An 8,995-nucleotide genomic window follows, 5' to 3' on the forward strand; every position below is an offset into this window, starting at 1 on the left:
GAAATCTCTCTCTCTCTCACTTTCTCTCACTTTCTGCTCTTTCATTTTTGAAGAAATTAATTGGTTCAAAACTAACTGTTTAACTATTGTATTTCTCTCTTTTGAGACATCTTGACATCATGCTGCAAGAGCTCGGATAGGTTGGTGGATGTCCTCCGGAAGTTGCCATAATTACCGTGTAAGTCTATAGAAGTGGGTAAGATCCATGATCCTCCTAGGTATTATAATGAAGTCAATGTACCCAAAGGAGGATGGACGCTAGCTCTCCACTGGCTACATTACTGTCCTGTATGGATTCGAACGGGTCAGATCAGCTTGGAAATGGATGACAGTAACCAGACCCTCTCTCACCAACCGAAGAAGTGAGGTGTGAACTGGGTCGGTTTGACAGCTCACACCCTGTCTTGAATTAAAGGAGAGGAGATCCAGAGAGATCTCCCTCTCCAAAATCCACCAAGGAATGTGCTTTGTAAACATACTTTTTCCAGCCAAAACTCTAACACGTTCTAAAAGCAAATACTGGAACAATATTTCTAACATAAGAACATGGGCAATGGTAAGAGATGATCTATGGAAACACTTTTCGTATTGGTAATTATTTTGTGAGGTTATTAAAAAAGTTATAAAGGAAATACTGTAACTTGAAAAGTAAATACACTACATATATGAAGTCGCCATCCTTAACGTTGTATATGAAATAAGAAAAATGATGAAAGTATTTTTGTTAAGAAAGGAATGTGATTTTTGGAACCATAAGATCATTTGTCTCCTAAAATCTTTGCATAGTAAGAAGGCACCGTATTGTGTCAGTCCACTAGGGACGTTTTCCTCATGTATTTAGTGTGTATGTTTATTCTGTGTTATTATTTAGTTAGCAAGTAAAGAAATAATTAAACCAATTTGTGTAGTACTGGATCATAAGTAAGGCTGGGTTTTTTGCAGATCCAAGAAAGTTGTGACTCTTCAGAATGATGATATGATAAGAAGTTATGATTTAATACTTTGACTGTTTTATGGCTGTGATAGGTAAAGACCTTTAGGTTTTATTTCGGGAGATGGTAACTCTTTAACCTGTTGCTTCTACTCGGGACGCTTGCGTCCCAACTAGAGCTCTGGAAATGCAAATGCGCTACGCTAAATGCTAATAGTATTAGTTAAAACTCAAAAGTTCATTAAAATACACATGCAGGGTATCGAATTAAAGCTACACTCGTTGTGAATCCAGGCAACAAGTCAGATTTTTAAAATGCTTTTCGGCGAAAGCATGAGAAGCTATTATCTGATAGCATGTAACACCCCAAAAGACCCACAGGGGACGTAAACAAAATAATTAGCATTTCGGCGTTACACAAACCGCACAATAAAATAGAAAACATTCATTACCTTTCACCATCTTCTTTGTTGGCACTCCTAGATGTCCCATAAACACTATTTGGGTCTTTATTTCGATTAAATCGGTCCATATAAAGCCTAGATATCGTTATATGTAGACTGTGTGATAAACGAAAAAAACATTGTTTCAAAACGTAACGTCATTTTTTTAAATTCAAAAAGTCGACGATAAACTTTCACAAAACACTTCGAAATACGTTTGTACTGCAACTTTAGGTATTAGTAAACGTTAATAAGCGATAAAATTCATCAGGAGGCGATGTAAAGATCATTAGCTGTCCGTCTGGAAAAATGTCCGGCTAGAAACTCAACGAAAATATCCGGTCCTAGACCTAAGGAGATACGGTGCCCTGCATGTGTTTGACCAAGAAAAAACTCGAAGGGAAATGACAAGACTCTAGACACCGTGTGGAAGCTGTAGGTACTGCAACCTCAGTCAATTAATTGTGGTTCACCTTTATCAATGGGTTCAAGTAGCGCATGGATATATTTTCCCATTTTCAGTGATCAGTTTTTCCTGTGCTTTTCGATGTAAATGCCGTTCTGGTAAAGCCACAGCAGTGATTTAACCAGTTTTATAAACGTCTGAGTGTTTTCTATCCACACAGACTAAGCAAATGCATATACTATATTCCTGGCATGAGTAGCAGGGCGCTGAAATGTTGCGCGATTTTTAACAGAATGTTCAAAAAAGTTGAGGGTCGACTTAAGAGGTTAAACAACTGCTCTCGTGGTGCCCCAAATTCCTAATGAGTTAATTGTTACCTGATTCATTTTAATCAGGTAACAATTAAACATAGTTAGTTAATTTGATAAATAACAGTCATCAGATTTATGAATGTAAAGTCATGACACTACTGTAGGCCTTCATTACAAAACAGTGTGTTTTTTTAACCAATTGTTTGGTGACGTGAATATCTAAAAAGGATAATGTTTGAAATGCTTCACAATTTTTTTTTTAAGAAATTCACTGAGGAGGATGGTCCTCCCCTTCCTGCTTTGAGGAGCCTCCAGTGGTTGGGTCACAGAGTGAGTGACAAGGGTACACTTTATCTTGACACAACTTGGTGGTAGAGCCCCAGCATCAAGGCATTGGCTGCTTTGATAGACTAATCAAATGAATATAGGAATTGTTCACAGGCTTTTAAGTTGATTTCTCCTCTTACTCTGTGTGTATTTTTGAAGGACCCCAAATGTCCTCCAGTCAATTCAGCTGTATTCTGTGCTCTCCGACAAAGGCTACTCTCACTGAGGGTTAAAAAGAGAGAGAAGATGTCTGAGGATGCTGAGAATGCTTATAAAATAAAAAATGTAAAACTGCCTGACTTCATTTTTGGCATCTTGGACGCGAGTCTTTGAGATGTAAAACTCAGGTAAGCATATTATTATAGGCATAAAGCATAGGATTTTTACATATTCATTGCTTTGGTTTAGGATAAAACGCTTTACAATAACACTTGCAAGTGGGTGGGTGTGTGCTTGTGTGTGTGTGTGTGTGTTTGTGCGTGCGTGTGTGTGCATGGTGTTTATGTGTGTACATGTACTTGCTTTTAAGGTGTTTGTGGATGTGTGTACCTGCCTACTCTATGTCTAGTTAGCTCTATAACTTGAGAAGTCCTGTAATTCATTGTCCATCCAGTCACGCAATGAAGCTAGATGTGAATAACTTGAGACGGACAGAGACACCCTCTATCTATCCACCAGTCTCTTTACCTGGGCCTAATGATCTACCTATGACAGCCAGCCATGTTGGACTGTGTTTTTGATGTGTGCATGCCACAGGATACCTGCCTGCTCTTTTGATATCTGAATATCAGGCTTTTCAAACTAACGTGGGGGAGTTGTTTCTTTCAACACCCTTTTTTAAAGCCCAGGCCAAAAATGTACTTAAACACTAACATCCCTTAGACACCTGACTGTCTCTCACCCCCACTCTCATTGTGTGTTTTGACTAGATAACACATTTCCATAGCGGACAGAGAGAGCATGAGAGAGAGAGAGAGAGAGCAAGAGAGACATTCAGGAAAGCTCAAATAATGAGATGTCAAGCAGGGCAGACCATAATAGGTAATTACATTTATCCCAGTGCTTTGGGAAAGCAGCATCAGTGCTTTCAGGAATATAAAGTGGTGTCCTCAACATGTGCCAGGTTCAGCCTTTAAATGGGCGTGAGGAGTGCTCACTGCTCAGTTCTCCTGAAACTCGATAAGCAGGACCATATTCCAATCTCCCTGCCTGAAGAATGTTGGCACAGAACAGAGCACAGAACAGCACGCATACATGTTAATGCTAAACAGGACAGATATGATCTCCAGGCTTTAGGCAGAGTGAAACACGGACTGAGTCAACATGTCTACTGACATGAAAATGTGCTGTCAGTGTGCAGTGACATGGACAAATATGTACCTCCATTAAATGCAGGACTTTGAATTGGCTCAGTCTCTTTGACAGAAGGTTTCGCTCTACAATAAACGTGACCTTCAGAAACATACTTACTTTGACTCTCCCAGCCAACTTACAGACCTATTTCTTTAGTTCTCCGCCTGTGTCAGATCCAACATGTGCGTCAAGAGGGCGTTCAAATGCACAGCCGTACACAGACTACCTAAACCCGGTAACACGGTCTCTTTGCTCGCTTTAAAGTGCAAATGGTGTCATATTCAAAGGGTAACCTGTGTCAGTTGAAATATGCCCTTTGCAACATTTATAATTCATGAATGTAAAAAAAGCCTCAAAAGTCCCTTCGACAACCTCCACAGGGCTTAAGTCTTCGGGGAGCACATAGTCCTCCCCTGCTGGTGCAAATGTACAAATATGGCAAAGCTCTCAAATGTGCGATTTGTCAGGTATTCAACATTTGTGTGAATGGAGTTGCTTTGCTGTTAACTTCCTAGCTTGGTTTGTGTTATGATGAGACCATTGCTCCAGACAACATCTGGTGGAGACACCCCCAGCTAGTCTATAGAAGTGGACATTTAGATATTTAATAACACATGTTGATAGGTATATTAGCCCTGTGCTTCCCGCATAAGATGGCGTAGCAGTCAAACGTCTTGTCGTGTCGTGTCCCTTGTATATATCGTTTAAAAAGATATATTTTTAACATATTTTTCTTCGCATATCTTTTAAAACATTTTGTTAAACCTCAACTTCTAAATACACTCCTGCAACCCGCCTCACCCAATGTAGCTATTTTCTTCTAAAGTACTTATATCTACTTTGGATCCAGAACCCCTCAACTGAAGCTAGCCAGCTAACTACCAGCTAGCTACCAGCTATCAGTCAGCAAACCATTGCTAGCGGTCTTCAGCTAACCGGTCATCAGCTAACCTTTAGCTCGGAAAGCTCTCACCAGTTCTTACAACGCGACTCTAACCAGAGCATAACGGACCTATTATTTTTATCCCCGGATTCCCACCGGATTCCCACCGCAAACGGAACATTTTCAGCTGGATTCTTCACAACTAGCTATCTAGCTAACCGCAATCCCCGGATGATTACTCCTGGCTAGCGTTTCCACCCACTTAGCTTGAAGCTAGCCCGGCCAGAGCTCCTGTGCTACCACCGAAGCATACTCCTGGGCTACAATATCCGGACCTACGACCGGTCTATCGATGTCACCGCATGAAGAGGAATAAACAGACTCACCCCATCGCGACGTCCCCCAAAGGCTAACTTTCTAGCCCTTGCTATCTCCTTGCTTGCTAATCCGGCCTGCTAACTGCTAGCTTGTTTAGCCCCGGTCCGCTAACTGCTACCTTGTTTAGCCCTGGCCTACTAACTGTTAGCTTGTTAGCACAGGCCTGCTAACCGTCTGAATCGCCGCGTCCCAAACACTCACTGGACCCATATTTACTTTCTCTTTTCGATTTTTAATTTGTTTATACCTTCCGGTAACCTGCCTCACCCAATGTGATACGGAATCGCCATTATTTTTCATTTTTAGAACACACTCAAGAACCTCCAGAAGCTAACCAGCTAACTAGCTACAAGCTATTTAGTCATTGTTAGCCACTGCTAACTGTTTTTTAACCTGGATAACACTCACCAGTCCAGCTTCCCTGCCCCATCCACCTCTGCCCCCCTGGACACTGATCACTTGGCTACATAGCTGATGCATGCTAGACTGTCCATTAATCACGGTACTCCATTCTGCTTGTTTATGTTTTATCTGTCGGCCCCAGCCGCACTCAGGCTCTGTGTGTAGTTAATCCGACCCCCCCTGCCTAGCCTACGCCATTTTACCTGCTGTTGTTGTGCTAGCTGATTAGCTGTTGTTGTCTCACCTACTGTTTTAGCTACTGTTTTAGCTAGCTCTCCCAATTCAACACCTGTGATTACTGTATGTCTCTCTCAAATGTCAATATGCCTTGTATACTGTTGTTCAGGTTAGTTATCATTGTTTTAGTTTACAATGGAGCCCCTAGTTCCACTCTTCATACCCCTGATACCTCCTTTGTCCCACCTCCCACACATGCGGTGACCTCACCCATTACAACCAGCATGTCCAGAGATACAACCTCTCTCATCATCACCCAGTGGCTGGGCTTACCTCCGCTGTACCCGCACCCCATCATACCCCTGTCTGCACATTATGCCAGAGAATTCTACCATGCCCAGAAATCTGCTCCTTTCATTCTCTGTCCCCAACGCTCTAGGCGACCAGTTTTGATGGCCTTTAGCCGCACCCTCATACTACTCCTCTGTTCTGCGGGTGATGTGGAGGTAAACCCAGGCCCTGCATGTCCCCAGGCACCCTCATATGTTGACTTCTGTGATCGAAAAAGCCTTGGTTTCATGCATGTCAACATCAGAAGCCTTCTCCCTAAGTTTGTTTTACTCACTGCTTTAGCACACTCTGCTAACCCTGATGTCCTTGCCGTGTCTGAATCCTGGCTCAGGAAGGCCACCAAAAATTCGGAGATTTCCATACCCAACTATAACATCTTCCGTCAAGATAGAACGGCCAAAGGGGGAGGAGTTGCAGTCTACTGCAGAGATAGCCTGCAAAGTAATGTCATACTTTCCAGGTCCATACCCAAACAGTTCGAACTACTACTCTTGAAAATTACTCTCTCCAGAAATAAGTCTCTCACTGTTGCCGCCTGCTACCGACCCCCCTCAGCACCCAGCTGTGCCCTGGACACCATTTGTGAATTGATTGCCCCCCATCTAGCTTCAGAGTTTGTTCTGTTTGGTGACCTAAACTGGGATATGCTTACCACCCCGGCAGTCCTACAATCTAAGCTAGATGCCCTCAATCTCACACAAATCATCAAGGAACCCACCAGGTACAACCCTAAATCTGTAAACAAGGGCACCCTCATAGACGTCATCCTGACCAACTGGCCCTCCAAATACACCTCCGCTGTCTTCAACCAGGATCTCAGCGATCACTGCCTCATTGCCTGTATCCGCTACGGAGCCGCAGTCAAACGACCACCCCTCATTAATGTCAAACGCTCCCTAAAACACTTATGTGAGCAGGCCTTTCTAATCGACCTGGCCCGGGTATCTTGGAAGGACATTGACCTCATCCCGTCAGTTGAGGATGCCTGGTCATTCTTTAAAAGTAACTTCCTCACCATTTTAGATAAGCATGCTCCGTTCAAAAAATGCAGAACTAAGAACAGATATAGCCCTTGGTTCACTCCAGACCGGACTGCCCTCGACCAGCACAAAAACATCCTGTGGCGGACTGCAATAGCATCGAACAGTGCCCGCGATATGCAACTGTTCAGGGAAGTCAGGAACCAATACACGCAGTCAGTCAGGAAAGCTAAGGCCAGCTTCTTCAGGCAGAAGTTTGCATCCTGTAGCTCCAACTCCAAAAAGTTCTGGGACACTGTGAAGTCCATGGAGAACAAGAGCACCTCCTCCCAGCTGCCCACTGCACTGAGGCTAGGTAACACGGTCACCACCGATAAATCCATGATTATCGAAAACTTCAACAAGCATTTCTCAACGGCTGGCCATGCCTTCCGCCTGGCTACTCCAACCTCGGCCAACAGTTCCGCCCCCATGCAGCTACTCGCCCAAGCCTCTCCAGGTTCTCCTTTACCCAAATCCAGATAGCAGATGTTCTGAAAGAGCTGCAAAACCTGGACCCGTACAAATCCGCTGGGCTTGACAATCTGGACCCTCTATTTCTGAAACTATCCGCTGCCATTGTCGCAACCCCTATTACCAGCCTGTTCAACCTCTCTTTCATATCGTCTGAGATCCCCAAGGACTGGAAAGCTGCCGCAGTCATTCCCCTCTTCAAAGGGGGAGACACCCTGGACCCAAACTGTTACAGACCTATATCCATTCTGCCCTGCCTATCTAAGGTCTTCGAAAGCCAAGTCAACAAACAGGTCACTGACCATCTCGAATCCCACCGTACCTTCTCCGCTGTGCAATCTGGTTTCCAAGCCGGTCACGGGTGCACCTCAGCCACGCTCAAGGTACTAAACGATATCATAACCGCCATCGATAAAAGACAGTACTGTGCAGCCATCTTCATCGACCTTGCCAATGCTTTCGACTCGGTCAATCACCATATTCTTATCGGCAGTCTCAGCAGCCTCGGTTTTTCGGATGACTGCCTTGCCTGGTTCACCAATTACTTTGCAGACAGAGTTCAGTGTGTCAAATCGGAGGGCATATTGTCCGGTCCTCTGGAAGTCTCTATGGGGGTGCCACAGGGTTCAAACCTCGGGCCGACTCTTTTTTCTGTATATATCAATAATGTTGCTCTTGCTGCGGGCGATTCCCTGATCCACCTCTACGCAGACGACACCATTCTATATACTTCCGGCCCGTCCTTGGACACTGTGCTATCTAACCTCCAAACGAGCTTCAATGCCATACAACACTCCTTCCGTGGCCTCCAACTGCTCTTAAACGCTAGTAAAACCAAATGCATGCTTTTCAACCGTTCGCTGCCTGCACCCACACGCCTGACCAGCATCACCACCCTGGATGGTTCCAACCTTGAATATGTGGACATCTATAAGTACCTAGGTGTCTGGCTAGACTGTAAACTCTCCTTCCAGACTCATATCAAACATCTCCAATCGAAAATCAAATCAAGAGTCGGCTTTCTATTCCGCAACAAAGCCTCCTTCACTCACGCCGCCAAACTTACCCTAGTAAAACTGACAATCCTACCGATCCTCGACTTCGGCGATGTCATCTACAAAATTGCTTCCAACACTCTACTCAGCAAACTGGATGCAGTTTATCACAGTGCCATCCGTTTTGTCACTAAAGCACCTTATACCACCCACCACTGCGACTTGTACGCGATAGTCGGCTGGCCCTCGCTACATATTCGTCGCCAGACCCACTGGCTCCAGGTCATCTACAAGTCCATGCTAGGTAAAGCTCCGCCTTATCTCAGTTCACTGGTCACGATGGCAACACCCATCCGTAGCACGCGCTCCAGCAGGTGTATCTCACTGATCATCCTTAAAGCCAACACCTCATTTGGCCGCCTTTCGTTCCAGTTCTCTGCTGCCTGTGACTGGAACGAATTGCAAAAATCGCTGAAGTTGGAGACTTTTATCTCCCTCACCAACTTCAAACATCTGCTATCTGAGCAGCTAACCGATCGCTGCAG

This window comes from Oncorhynchus nerka, linkage group LG9b (assembly GCF_034236695.1).
Source record: "Oncorhynchus nerka isolate Pitt River linkage group LG9b, Oner_Uvic_2.0, whole genome shotgun sequence".
Lineage (NCBI taxonomy): Eukaryota > Metazoa > Chordata > Actinopteri > Salmoniformes > Salmonidae > Oncorhynchus > Oncorhynchus nerka.